Source organism: Hemitrygon akajei, chromosome 24 (assembly GCF_048418815.1).
Source record: "Hemitrygon akajei chromosome 24, sHemAka1.3, whole genome shotgun sequence".
Lineage (NCBI taxonomy): Eukaryota > Metazoa > Chordata > Chondrichthyes > Myliobatiformes > Dasyatidae > Hemitrygon > Hemitrygon akajei.
The window spans coordinates 51,212,482-51,225,940 of NC_133147.1; positions in this window are offsets into that span (position 1 = coordinate 51,212,482).

Sequence of the window (13,459 nt, forward strand, 5' to 3'; positions counted from 1 at the left end):
GCAATAGTGTGGATAGTTCCAAGGACCCGGAAATGGAGAACCGTAGGAAGTCGCTCATTTTACTGTTGGTCGTGTCGGGGAATTTCATCGTGTTGTGGATGCTTTTTGTTGTGCACACTGTGTGGATGCGATTGTTTTATTTTAGCACAACACTACTGCGTACTAGCAGGCCCGGAACTACATTCCCACCTTTGAGCATGTGGGAGCTGGGCTACATGCTGCAGCTACTGAGCTGCTGCACAAACACGGCTCTTTATGCCTTGACCCAGAGGAAGTTCAGGGAGCAGATGTGGGAGGTGGTGAAATCTCCATTCATCCTCACTGTGAGACAAACTCATTGGAAATAAGAGCTAAGAAATCAACGCCGACCGTCTTGTTGCGAAATTGGAGTAGCGGTTCGCACATCGCTTCACAGCGCTGAGGAAGCGGTTTCAGTCCCCTCAGCCGTCTTTAAGGATATTATATGCTGTATCGGCGACGGCATGAGTTTCCTCCAGATGCTTCGGTGGCATACACATTTCAAAGACATGACTGTTCTGCAGGACACCCCTGCTACCCTGCCGTATCAATAAATAAGAAAATTATAACATCTTTAAAATGAAACACCCTCCCTCATTTTCCCGCTCCATTATAAAAGAGAAGCATCCATTCGTGGAGCATATTATTAGTACTTGCGTGTCGGGTTCTACCACTGTGTCTGTCTCTCAAGAAGTATGGGAAACGAGTCTGTCTGACCCCGATTAATCGAATCAAAGAAAACGCACTGAAATCAATTCATAAATACGCGTTTGAAAATGATGAACACAGATCACTGCAGCACTGGAATACGCTGTTCGGCTTCTGACTGTGATGTCAACCAAAACGCTAATTTAAACTGCTCATGTGAGTCTGTGTTCAATCACTGCTTGATCAATACTCTCTCTAACTGCTGCTTAGACCGACAAATGAAGTGTTGTCCAAACGTGGTGCAACCAATTACTTATGTGCAGTCAAGTGATTCTGCAGATGCAGATGCTACGGAATGGAAAGAAACCAGAGTAAGAAGGTGGGCAGAGGGGAAAGTGTACAAAGTAGAACGTGGCAGGTAAGAGAAGTACATAGGAGAGGGGTGTGAAGTAATAACTTAGGAGGTAGGAAATGGAAGGCAAATAGGAGAAGAATGAATCAGATCTGAAAAGTGACGGATACCAAAGTAGAGGAAAGGGGCAGTAGGCGGAGGTCATGCGCTGTTAAGAAGACAGAGGAAGTAGGAGGGGAGGAGAGTGGGGAATTAAAGCAGAGGGGAGAGTAGAGTGGGAAAATGTACTGGAAGTTGGAGATATCGACGTTCAATGATTCACTCAGCTATTGCATGACATCCTGAACATCACTAAAAACACAACCAATTAATGGACTGATGAGTACGACTTTTTTACTAACATTTCCACCTGCAATGTTATATTTAGAAAGGCATGGAGCTCCAGCTAAAGTTCCTACAGTATATCAAAACTGCTAAGCATCTTGTCCATTCAATGAATAGCTGATGAGTGCATTTAACCTCACCCCACACACAGTGTGCAGCAGGCCATTGATTCTGGAAACCTCCATCCGCCATGTTGCTTCCCAAATCCACAATTGGCATACATCTTGCAGAATCCTTCGAGAATTTTCCTCAAAATGCACAACACCGCCATTTTCTAAAGTATTGCAATAAACCAACTCGAATGACGGCATATAGTGGATATTACACAATTCATATGTCTGTCCTGGCAACGCTTCCCCGGCAAATCTCTGTGTGAGAGCAATTGCACTGTTAGAATACCTTTGAAATATCCTCCTTCCCTCTTTAATTCCGTACTCTCTGGTGTTTAAGATTGCCACATAGGATAAGTAGTCTGGATTTGTTTTCTATACAATCCTGTCATAGGAAAATATACCTGTCACCCCAGCTTCCGCCTCCGTTTTGAGTCCGTCCATATATTGCCAGGCGTTTTTTTTAACCGTCGCCATCTACCAATGTTTGACAACGTATTCTAGTCGACGGAGACGCAGCGGATGATATATCTAAATTCTACGCATCGTTTACCGTTTGCCCTTCTCAGGTTCATGTTTACTGTCATCTGGGCATTCATATATACGATCAAACGAAACATCGTTTCTCGGGACCACGGACCACACACAAAAGCATACATGACACATAGCGCATGGAACAAAATAGTGTCATAGGTAAGTTTTTAAATATAATTCAATATCGGACCAGTGATCAGCAAAGGTAACCAGTAAATAGTAAACTGTAAACAGCTCTTGTTCTGGTGACGAGACGACGTTGGTGGCAGTGTATATAACAGTCTCACAGCCAGAGGGACTACAGACAATCCAGCTTAATTACCAACTACGCCTTCCTTTTCTTCTTAAGCCCATTAGCCCTACTGCGGCATAGGCCGCCAATAGCAGCTGCCAAGATCCTCAGTCCTGGGCCGATTGGAGATAAATCGACCCAGTGACTTCCAATTTTTTTCCAGAGTATTTAATACGTCTTCGATGCGAGGATATTTCTTCTCCCAGCGATCTGTTCTTGAGAGGTTCTGTACATCTGCGCTTTCAAGGAATTGGTTTGCTGTTCCCATGCCCAACTCTCCTGTTAAAGCTGTGGCTACGAATGTCCATGGCAGAGATAACATTATATGCTGCTGACTACCTCAATTACAAATGTGTGTCCGGTCTTTTTATCAGAATGACCGTTAAAAATATTATATTATCAACTTATTATGGCTCAGGACTTTCTATTTTCTGCAGTTTTTGCTCCGTGATGCACTGAAAGCTTGTGTGTGTCTCTCGATCTCCCAATATATTTGTTGCTTTGCTCAGTGGGTCTTGCTCGGTAATTGACCCGCTGCGCCGTAGTGGCGTCGCAGTTAGCACGACGCCACTACAGCTCCTTGCATCGGAGTACGAAGTTCAGTTCCAGCGTTCTCTGAGAGGAGTTTCTGCATCCGTCCCGTGAACGCATGGATTTTCTCCAAGTGCTCCGGTTTCCTGTCAAAATCCAAATACCTACCAGCTGGGAGGTAAATTGGTCGTTGTAAATTTGTCCTGTGAATAAGGCATTGTCAAGGAGGTGGTTTGCTCAACAACGCTGTTTATTGGGCAGAAAGGGCATGATCCCCGCATTGAATCTGCTTCTGACTCAGCAGGAAAGCGGTGAAAAGAAGGGCCCAGTGGAAAGAGGGGAATGGTCAGGTTGTTCTGTGGGCGAGAACTAGAATCCAGGATGATATGATAGATAGATAGATAGATAGATAGATAGATAGATAGATAGATAGATAGATAGATAGATAGATAGATAGATAGATAGATAGATAGATAGATAGATAGATAGATAGATACTTTATTCAACCCCATGGGGAAATTCAACTTTTTTCCAATGTCCCATACACTTGTTGTAGCAAAACTAATTACATACAATACTTAACTCAGTAAAAAATATGATATGCATCTAAATCACTATCTCAAAAAGCATTAATAATATCTTTTAAAAAGTTCTTAAGTCCTGGCGGTAGAATTGTAAAGCCTAATGACATTGGGGAGTATTGACCTCTTTATCCTGTCTGAGGAGCATTGCATCAATAGTAACATGTCGCTGAAACTGCTTCTCTGTCTCTGGATGGTATTATGTAGAGGATGTTCAGAGTTTTCCATAATTGACCGCCCGGTACAGGGTCCGGGATATGTCCCATCAACTCCTCATTATTCTTAATGGGAAGTTTACAGCTGAAATTCGGGATCCATGTAGGTACAATGACATGGGTTAGACGAGTGTCGAATTTATGTATATAGAGTTTAGGGAATCTGATGCTACGTTAGAGGCCAGGACCTCTGATGTTGTGTCCTCAGGATTTCTATGCGTGCCACGTACTAGTGAGGCCAGAGCTAGGAAGATTATACAATGTAATGCGTGTTTAGTGAATTGGTGTAGGAGGGAGGGCATAAGAGTTCTGGATCTTTCAGGGAAGATAGGACGTGTACAGAAGGGAGGCTCTGCACCTGAACTGGATGGCCACTAATATACTAGCAATATGGTTTGTTCATGCTGCACGTTGGGTTTAAACTATAATTGCAGAGTAATGGAAACCAGGGTGCCAGAACAGTTAGTGGAAAGACTCTGGAGGAAGATGCCGGTAAGCCTTCAGACAGAGTTATGAATCAAATGCTTCAGCAAGGTTTGACTAGAGTCCAGAGCATCCTATATTTTAATAAAAAAGTATTGTATGAAAGTGCTAAACATGAAATTGCTGATTTGCAAGCAGAGGTAATATGTACTGAGGTGAGACTTTTGATACAGCAACATTCCAGTCAACAGGATGAGGTGCAACGTAAAAGATGGACAAAACCAGAATGGGTGAATGCAGGACTAAAGGTATTGTATTTGATTGCGTGCAGCATACGGAATAAGGTAGATGAACTTGCCACGCAGCTGCAGATCGACAGGTTTGGTGTTTTCGGCAGCACTGAGTCATTGCTGACAGATTATATCGCGAAGCTTAATGTCCAAGGACACATATTGATTCGGAAGCACAGGCAGGAAGGCAGAGGGGGCGCTTTTGCTCAGTTGGAGAAAAAATGAAATCTAATCATTAGAAAGATATGACATAAGGTCGGAAGATGTTGAATTATTGTGGATAGATCTAAGAAACGGCAAGGGTAGAAATAACCTATTGGGAGCTGTATACAGACCCCCGAACAGTGTTAAGGACGTAGCCTAAAGATTACAACAGGAGACGGAAAATGCATGCCCCCAAAGGGAATAAATATTCATACGCATCTTAAATATGCAGGTGGATTGGGGAAATCAGGGATGTGCTTGATTAACATAAAAGCCGAAGTATAATAGAGCAAAAGTTCGTAGGATTGGGAAGCTTTTCAAAACAAACATAGGCAACTAAAAATTCGTGAAGTAGGTAAGAGTGAAATATGAAAATATGCTGGCCAATATTATTAAAGAGGATATCCAAACTTTCGTCAGATACATATAGTGTAAAAGAGAAGGCGAGAGGGAGTACCGGACCGTTGAAAAACGTTGCTGAAGAACTACTAATGGTGGAAGAGTAAATGACGGATGATGTGAATAAGAATTTTGCATCTGTGTTCACCGTAGAAGATACTCGCAGTGTGGTGGACGTCCCAAGTGTCAGTGGGTATGGATATGTGTGAAGGGAGCTAAACTAGGGAGATTATTGAGACACTGAAAGATTTTAATGTGGATAAGTCACTTGGATCAGAAGACTTACACTCCGGGGTTCTGAAAGAGTTGGCTGAAGAGATCATGGAGGCTTTAGTAAAGCTCTTTCAAGAATCACTAGATTCTTGAATGATGACGGAAGACTGAAAAATTGCAAATGCGCCCCCCCCCCGCAATATGCCAGAGAAACATAGAAGACTAACAGCACAATACAAACCTTTCAGCCCACAACGCTGTACCGAACATTCCTTACCTTAGAAATTACTGTGCGTTACCCATAGCCCTCGATTTTTCCAAGCTCCATGTACCTATCCAGGAGCCTCTTAAAAGACCCTAACGTATCCGCCTCCACCATCATTGCCTATTCCATGCACTCACCACTCTCTGCGTTAAAACCTTACCCCTGACATTTCCTCTGTACTTACTTCCAAGCACCCTAAAACTATGCCCTTTCGGCAGTGGAGGAAAAGCCTCTGAATATCCACACGATCAAAGCCTCCATCAGGTCACTTCACATCCTCCGTCGCTCGAAGGAGAAGAAAGTAAACCCTGGGCCAGGAAGTCCGACCTCCGTCTTTGGGAAGATATTGTGGTGTTTGTTAAGGATGAGGTCTCAGGACACTTTATTAAATAGGGCGTAGTCAGCATGGTTTACTCAACGTGCCGGCAGCTAGTCTTGCTCCAGAGGAGATTGTGTTGACGTCGATTCTTTTTACGACATATATAACAATAATTTAGATGACGTAATTGGTGGCTTTTTTGCTAAGTTTGCAAGCAATATGAAGATAGCTGGCGGGCCGGGTCGACTGAGGAAAGGAAATGAAAGGCTTGATTATGTTCTAAATGAAAAGAAAATGTTAAAAACAGATCTTTTTGCACTTGGAGCACTTGTGCATGATTCCTTGAAGATTAATATGCTGGCTGAGTCTGTGGTGAGGAAGGCAAATGCGATGTTAGTGCTCATTTCAAGAGGGATCGAATAGAAAAGCATGGATGCAATGTTGAAAAGCTATAAAGCACTGGTGAGGGTTCAAAGGACGTTCACGGAAATGATGCTTTTGGGACAATGGCCTTCATAAGACAAGTCATCGAGTACAGCAGATGGGGTGCTCACTCAATTCGGCCATGCTTAAAGAGCAAACATTACGCACACACAGTGTTGTATGGCCTATGAGGAATTGATCTCTAGTATATCAGCGGTGCAATAAATTAGAGAGCAGAAACACTCAATATTTAGTGTTCATCTCAGTCGTGTGAGGAACGTGGAGCTTCCGATGCTACTGCAGGACATAGGTCTCTCAGAAACTTCGACGGGATATTCGAAAATGGTAATATATTCCAAAAATAATTGTTCACAGGTATGTTTGGACATTGAACAAAGGGTGCAGGGCTCTTATTCCACGGAACCGTGAAAATGTCAGACAAGTCTATAGCGTGGGGATGAACGATATGACATGCTGTCCTTCCCAGATGCGCAAATACGATCTATCAAAGGGAACTTTTTTGTGAGTCATTACATACATTTCTTTGCCCCTCTTTAGAATCTTATATGTAATTATGGCCGCCAGAGAAAAGGACAATGCGAATCCTTCGTGTTACTTGCGGAGGAGAATCTGTGGAATATAACTTGGGTTGAAGTTTATGACAAAGGGTAAAGCAAGGAATTCTGGGAATGCAGATCCATAATTCATTGAAGGTTGTCACCAATACGTAGTGCTGCAGAGAAAGCTTTTGGAACGCTGGGCTTCATATCTGAAATTGTTGAGGCCAGCAGATGGGATGTTATGCTGAAGTTGGATAAGGTACATGTGATTCCTTGGGTTCCAGGCTGGGGGCTGGTTCGTCTTGTCAGTATCCTGACTTTGTCTCTATGGGGTTCGTCTCGTCAGTATCAAGTCTTGCCTCTGTGTGGGTTTTTTCGGTCGGTATCCTGTCCTCGCCACCGTGGCGTTAAGACAAGCCGTTCTTGCCGTTACCATACGGTGGGATCTGTCCCTCCCGTCCTTGCCTCCGTTCGGTAAGTCAGGCCGTCATTGCCGTTACCTTGAGGCTGGACTGTTTCCTTCCTTCCCTCGAAGCCCTGTCTGCAACCTGTGTCTGGAGCCTTGCCCTGAAACCTGTGTCTGGGGCCTCGCTTTGCCTATGCCTGGAGTCTTGCCTTGCCTCGCCTGGAGCCCTGCGTTGCCTCACCTTGCCTCTGCCTGGACCCTTGCCTTGCCTCGCCTTGCCTCGCCTGGAGCCCTGATTTGTCTCGCCTTGCCTCTGCCTGGAGCCTCGCCCTGTTTGGAACTTTCTGTCCGTGCTCACGCCTTCGCTAGGGGGTCCGGCCGTTTTGCCGCTACCTAGCTTTGGGAACGTGTTCAGCGTTCTGTGTAATGAGTTGCGCACCTACGACCTGCACCCAAGGAGGGGTCCCGTCACTGTGTTCTGTGTAATGAGTCCCGGTCCTACCTCCTGTACCAAAGGAGGGGTCCCGGCTCGGTGTTCCATGTTCCTGTCTCTCCCACGGATCTGTGTTATCATCATGTCCATGTATCTCGCCCAGCCCAGAAGTACCTTGTCCAGCCTGGTGCTGGGATTCCCTCGTCCTGTGTTGGGATTCCCTTCTCCCGTCCAGGAGTCTCTCGTCCAGCCTTGTGCCTTTCCTCGTCCTGTAGCCACGTCTTGTCCTCGCCTGGTTCTGGAGTCCGAGCCCGAGTCAAGACAAAGGTTCTGGTTCCTTGTCCAGACGGTGGTTCGGAGTCCAAGCCCAGGCTCATAGTTCCCCGTTCCATATCCTGGTTCCGCTATCTTCATCAAGTCCAAGCCCAGGCCCGGAATCCTTGTCTCGTCCTGGGCCTTTGTCATGCCCAGCGTCCTTTCTTCCTCATTTCCCCTGCTTCCTTCTAATGCCTAGACATGTTCCGGGTAATTCAGTGATTGTGTCTTGCACTTGGGTCCGTTCCCAACGCCCCTCTTATGACACCACCTCTTAGTTGTCCTTACCTCTGGACCTTGCCTTTTAGGCTGCGCCTGTATGCATGTAGTAGGAGGAGAGCAAACTAATTCTGTCTGGGCATGGAACAGTAGGCATTCCTTATCTTACTGTAGCATTGGTCTAGCATGTTGGGACATTTAGTGCTACAAGGTATATGCTGCTGTGAACTTGGCATGGTTTTCTTCAACCAAGCCTGGTTGGAGTCTCCGGCTACGATAAGAAATGCATTCAAAGCTGGAACATCTGGACAGCAAATCCGCGTACGTTAACATGATCCTTATTGACGACATCTCGGTATTCAATATCATTACTCCCTGAAGACCAATCAATAAGCTTCAGGACATTGCACTGAACACCTCCTCGTGCAAATGGATTTTCGGTTTTCTCACATGAAGACCCCAGACATTTCGGATAGGCAACAAAATCTCCTGCACAGCCTCCATCAGAACAGGTGCACCGAAAGGCTGTGTGTTGAGCCCACCGGTTAACTCGCTTCATATTTGTGACTGTGAGGTTAAGCATAGCTCCAATACCGTGTTTGTGTTTGCTGACGACGCCATTGTCTTTGGCCGGATGAAACATGGTAACAAATCAGCATATAAGAGGGAGATCCAAACACATTTCCCAGTGTTCAGTTGTCATGTTCCACAAATCTCCCTATGTTCTATCCATCTACGCTAGGGTTTGACTGTCCACTCGTCTCCCAACACAGTTCCCCTTTTGTTTTGTTATGCATACAGATCTCCCAAGATTGTCCCCCTGTGGACTGACGGCTGGCGCGTGCACACAGTTTCCGACCTTCTCCATATATACTGGGTCCCCGTATGTACACATCACAGCAACACCGCCCTGTACTGATGTCTGGTCTGTATCACACACCTGAAACAAAGAGTGTTTGCAGGCTGAAGTACCAAACGCTCCCGCTGTACTCGCTGATACTCCTTCCCTCTCTATCGCAGACCGATTTATTGGATTAACTTGTCTCCACTTCATAGACTGTGTCTGCACACCTCTCTGTCACAGTAAAGCGCCAGCATAACAGCATATCCTTGACCACTCGCCATTGTCTCTACTCCTCTATCGCATCGGATGAAAATAGAATCAGGCACAAGATAGCTTCTATCCTGTTGTTACAAGAATATTCAGCAGTCCCCTAATCCTGCGAGATTGGCTGTTATTTTTCAGATACTGATGAAAAAGGCGTAGACGGAACAGGGTATTAAGGCTATGAACTAGAGCAGTGATGATATTCAGACATTTCGGCGAGAACTAGCAGTAGTCGAATGGAAAGAAGAGTCGGCCAGTGAGAGACTATTAAGAGGGAGATAGCAACAGGCTAAGGACCGGTCGTACCTGTGAGTATAAAGGTGAAAACTGGTAAGCCAAACAGATCCTAAGTGAGGTATTCAACCTCACAAATTACAGCGTCATTTTGAGGCTGTTCTGCCCAACAGCACGTCATGGTTGTTTCTTTTCAGTCATGGTTGTTTCTGTTTCAGCACGACTCTCATGTGCAAGCATTGCTTTGACCGTCTTTAGAGTCTTGTGTGCAATTCTGGACATCTTAGTACAGGTGTTTGCATGTTATGATGCAATATTGAAGTCTGTTCATAATTTTATCTGCGAGGTGACCCGAACATTAGCTTATGAGATATAGAGACAGGTTTAATGGCAGAATTTTTTTTCTTTTGACATAGGTGCATAAAGAACAAAATACAATGGTCTGTATTCGTTATCGTTTTCCCCACCACTTTAACCTGGAATGTGCCTCCTTCATCTTCTGTCCGGATGAATGGTGTCGACCGGAAGGGTCGACTGTCTATTCACCTCTATATAGGGTGCCTGGCCTGCCGAGATCCTTCGACAGTCCGTGTGTGTTGTCTCATTTTCAGCCGAGTGGATGGGCGTTTAAAAGGGATGTACTATATGTGGGAATTTAAGAGAATATTGGTCCAAATCCGTTCCATAAATAAATAAAGCAATTTAGTCCGCATAATTTCCGAATTGTTCCTCATCCGATACACAATTATCCGCCAACGCAGTGACGTCACATTAGCTGGAGCAAAGTTACAGGGTTTCTATCTCCCTCCTCCATCCAAAGAACGGATCCCAACTAAGTCTTTCACTCTGTGGAGTCTGCTCAATGTTTGTAGAATACCAGATCATGCCCCACGATTCCATCAGACGTGCAGGCCGCTCACTCACCCACTGGTCCATCCTACTGGAGAGTGGTCAAATGTTAACATGGATTTATTATTCAAGATTCAAAATAGTTTAATATGATTTCCTATACACAGGTGTAAAGGAGAACGTACTACAGTAGCTGTTATTCTGGGTCCATTGCCAGGCAAAAAAAAAACGATTAGGACAAACAGCACAATAATACAAATGTCAATAAATATAAACACGTAAATAGTTTATATTCAGAGATTTATATTATGTCTATAAAGTGATTTTTACGAGTTGTCCATAAGTTTATTGATCGGAGATGATAAAATATTGGCGGCGTTTGTTGGAATGCGTTCGTACGTTCGTAAGTATTGATCAGCCTTGCTGCTTGCCGAGAGTAAATGTTTTTGGAACTGTTGATCATGGTGTGGACGCTTCGCATCCTCCTCCCTGATGTGGCGTTGATGGTACATGGGCCTTTGTCACATTTGCCGGTGCTGAAAAAATAAAACAATGTTGTTTTACTTACTGTTCATTCATTTAAAAAAAAACAACAACAAATCATCACCACAATGCAGTGAGTTTCCAGGTAATACGATGACCGAGTGCAGAATAAAGTGCGGCAGTTAAAGTGCGGCAAAGACCAAGAACAAAATGCAAAGTCCGAGCCAGGCAGATTCCGATAAGAGGACTCCATCTTATCGTCGGGGTGAAGGATTGAAAATATTTATAACGGCGTCATTAGAGCTGATCCTGAGCCTGATGGTACGTGCTTTCAGGAGGTTCGTGTCTACTGCGAGATGATGCCGAACGAATGTCATGGGGTCGGTGTATGTACATGCTGGTCATCACTACCCTTTAATATCATTTGTTTTACATGTTCCTCCAGAGGTCCGGATTCAAAGGGGTTAAGCGAAGATATATGTAGTGTCAACAACACACACAAAATGCTGGTGGAACACAGCAGGCCAGGCAGCATCTATCGGGAGAAGCGCTGTCGACGTTTCGGTCCGTGACCATTCGTCAGGACTAACCGTAAGGAAAGATAGTAAGGGATTTGAAAGTAGTGGGGGGAGTGGGAAATGCGAACTGATAGGAGATGACAGGAAGGGGTGGGATGAAGCTAAGAGCTGGAAAGGTGATTGGCGAAAGTGATACAGAGTTGGAGAAGGGAAAGGATCATTGGACGGGAGGCCTCAGGAGAAAGAAAGGAGGGGGGGAGCACCAGAGGGAGATGGAGAACAGGCGAACAACTAAATATGTCAGGGATGGGGTAAGAAGGGGAGGAGGGGCATTAACAGAAGTTAGAGAAGTCAATGTTCATGCCATCAGGTTGGAGGCTACCCAGCCGGTATATAAGGTGTTGTTCCTCCAACCTGAATTTGGATTCATTTTGACAATCGAGGAGGCCATGGATAGACATATCAGAAAATGGGAATGGGACGTGGAATTAAAATGTGTGGCCACTGGGAGATCCTGCTTTTTCTGGCGGACCGAGCATAGGTGTTCAGCGTAACGGTCTCCCAGTCTGCGTCGGGTCTCACCAGTATATAAAAGGCAACATTGGGAGCACCGGACGCAGTATACCACACCAGCTGACTCACAGATGAAGTGTCGCCTCACCTGGAAGGACTGTCTGGGGCCCTGAATGGTGGTAAGGGAGGAAGTGCAAGGCAGATATAGCCCTTGTTCCGTTTAGAAGGATAATTGCCAAGAGGGAGATCTGTGGCAACGGATGGGGGGAACGAGTGGACAAGGGAGTCGCGTAGGGATCGATCCCTGCGAAAAGCAGAAAGATGGGGGGCAGGGCAAAAATGTGCTTGGTAGTGGGATCCCATTGGAGGTGGCGGAAGTTATGGAGAATTATACGTTGGACCTGGAGGCTGTTGGGGTGGTAGGTAAGGACAAGGGGAGCCATATCCCGAGTATATGTAGTGTAATTAACGTCAGCCCGCACGGAGCCTGGTAGTGTCACTGGGCGATTCACAGCTCTATTTAAAATTGCTCCTTTCGAAGAAAGTTCACAGTGCTAGCGAGAACAACCCCTCTGTCACACAGGCACCGCAGCGGCTACACAGCGGAGGACTACAATTGGGGAGTTGCGAGCATCAAAGTGGAATTTTACGTTAACGGTTGGATCTGCAGCGTGCGAAGGGCCAGTCCCCGACTGGAATCTGGGAACAGTGACGGAAAATGGTTCAGGATCCGGAAATAGGACGATGGAATGTTGCAGCGACGGGAAAGGGTGTCATCAGCCTTGCTCCTTATATTTTTCAGAATGAGTTTTGGATTACAACAGACACACGGATCTACTTTTTACTCCTGACAATTCAGCCCATCTACTTTCCCGTTCTCGGTTTGATCGCATTTCCCGGTAAGTTGCTGACCAACGACTGGAGAAACGAGAGAATGAGAAGCAGTTATCACGGCCTCCGGTTATGAGATCTGATTGGTGGAAATTTAATTACATTTTCGGGTTGACACAGTCCTTCGTTCTCACTGATTGAACTTCGGATGATGAACCTCTAATACATTGATCGGATTCGGTCAATAACATTTATCTCCCCGTTTTATTTTTCTTTAAATAATAGTAATAATAAAAATTAAAGGACTCTTTTAAAATAGAGATGAATTTCAGTTAAAAGCAAAGTTAAATCAATAGCCTCTGAGCTGCCGTTTAAAATTTTCAACTGAGTAAGCATCCTTTCTAGGTTTGGATATCGAACTGACTAGTTTGGACTGCAGTTTAAAATAGATGACTCCCCAAATATATTAATCAATTTAAAAGTCTGGCAGAAGAAGCCAGAGAACTCCAGCCAAAATCACAGCACCGCCTCAAAGCAGCGAGTAATGAATTGATCTGTGTGCACAGTGTGGAGACGCGTGTTTCCTTCTACATTGTTATACCACTTTGGTAATAGCAAAGCAACTCCAATTCAATGACCAATTCCGAGCCCTATTCCAAATCCATCCTTACCGAAATCGGGGAATACTTCTTCCCAGCTGTTCGCTGTTTGGCGCGGTGACGTTATTTTCAAGTTCTTTGTCGACTTCATTGAGCTATAATCCTTGTCCCCTGCAGTCATCGCTGATGA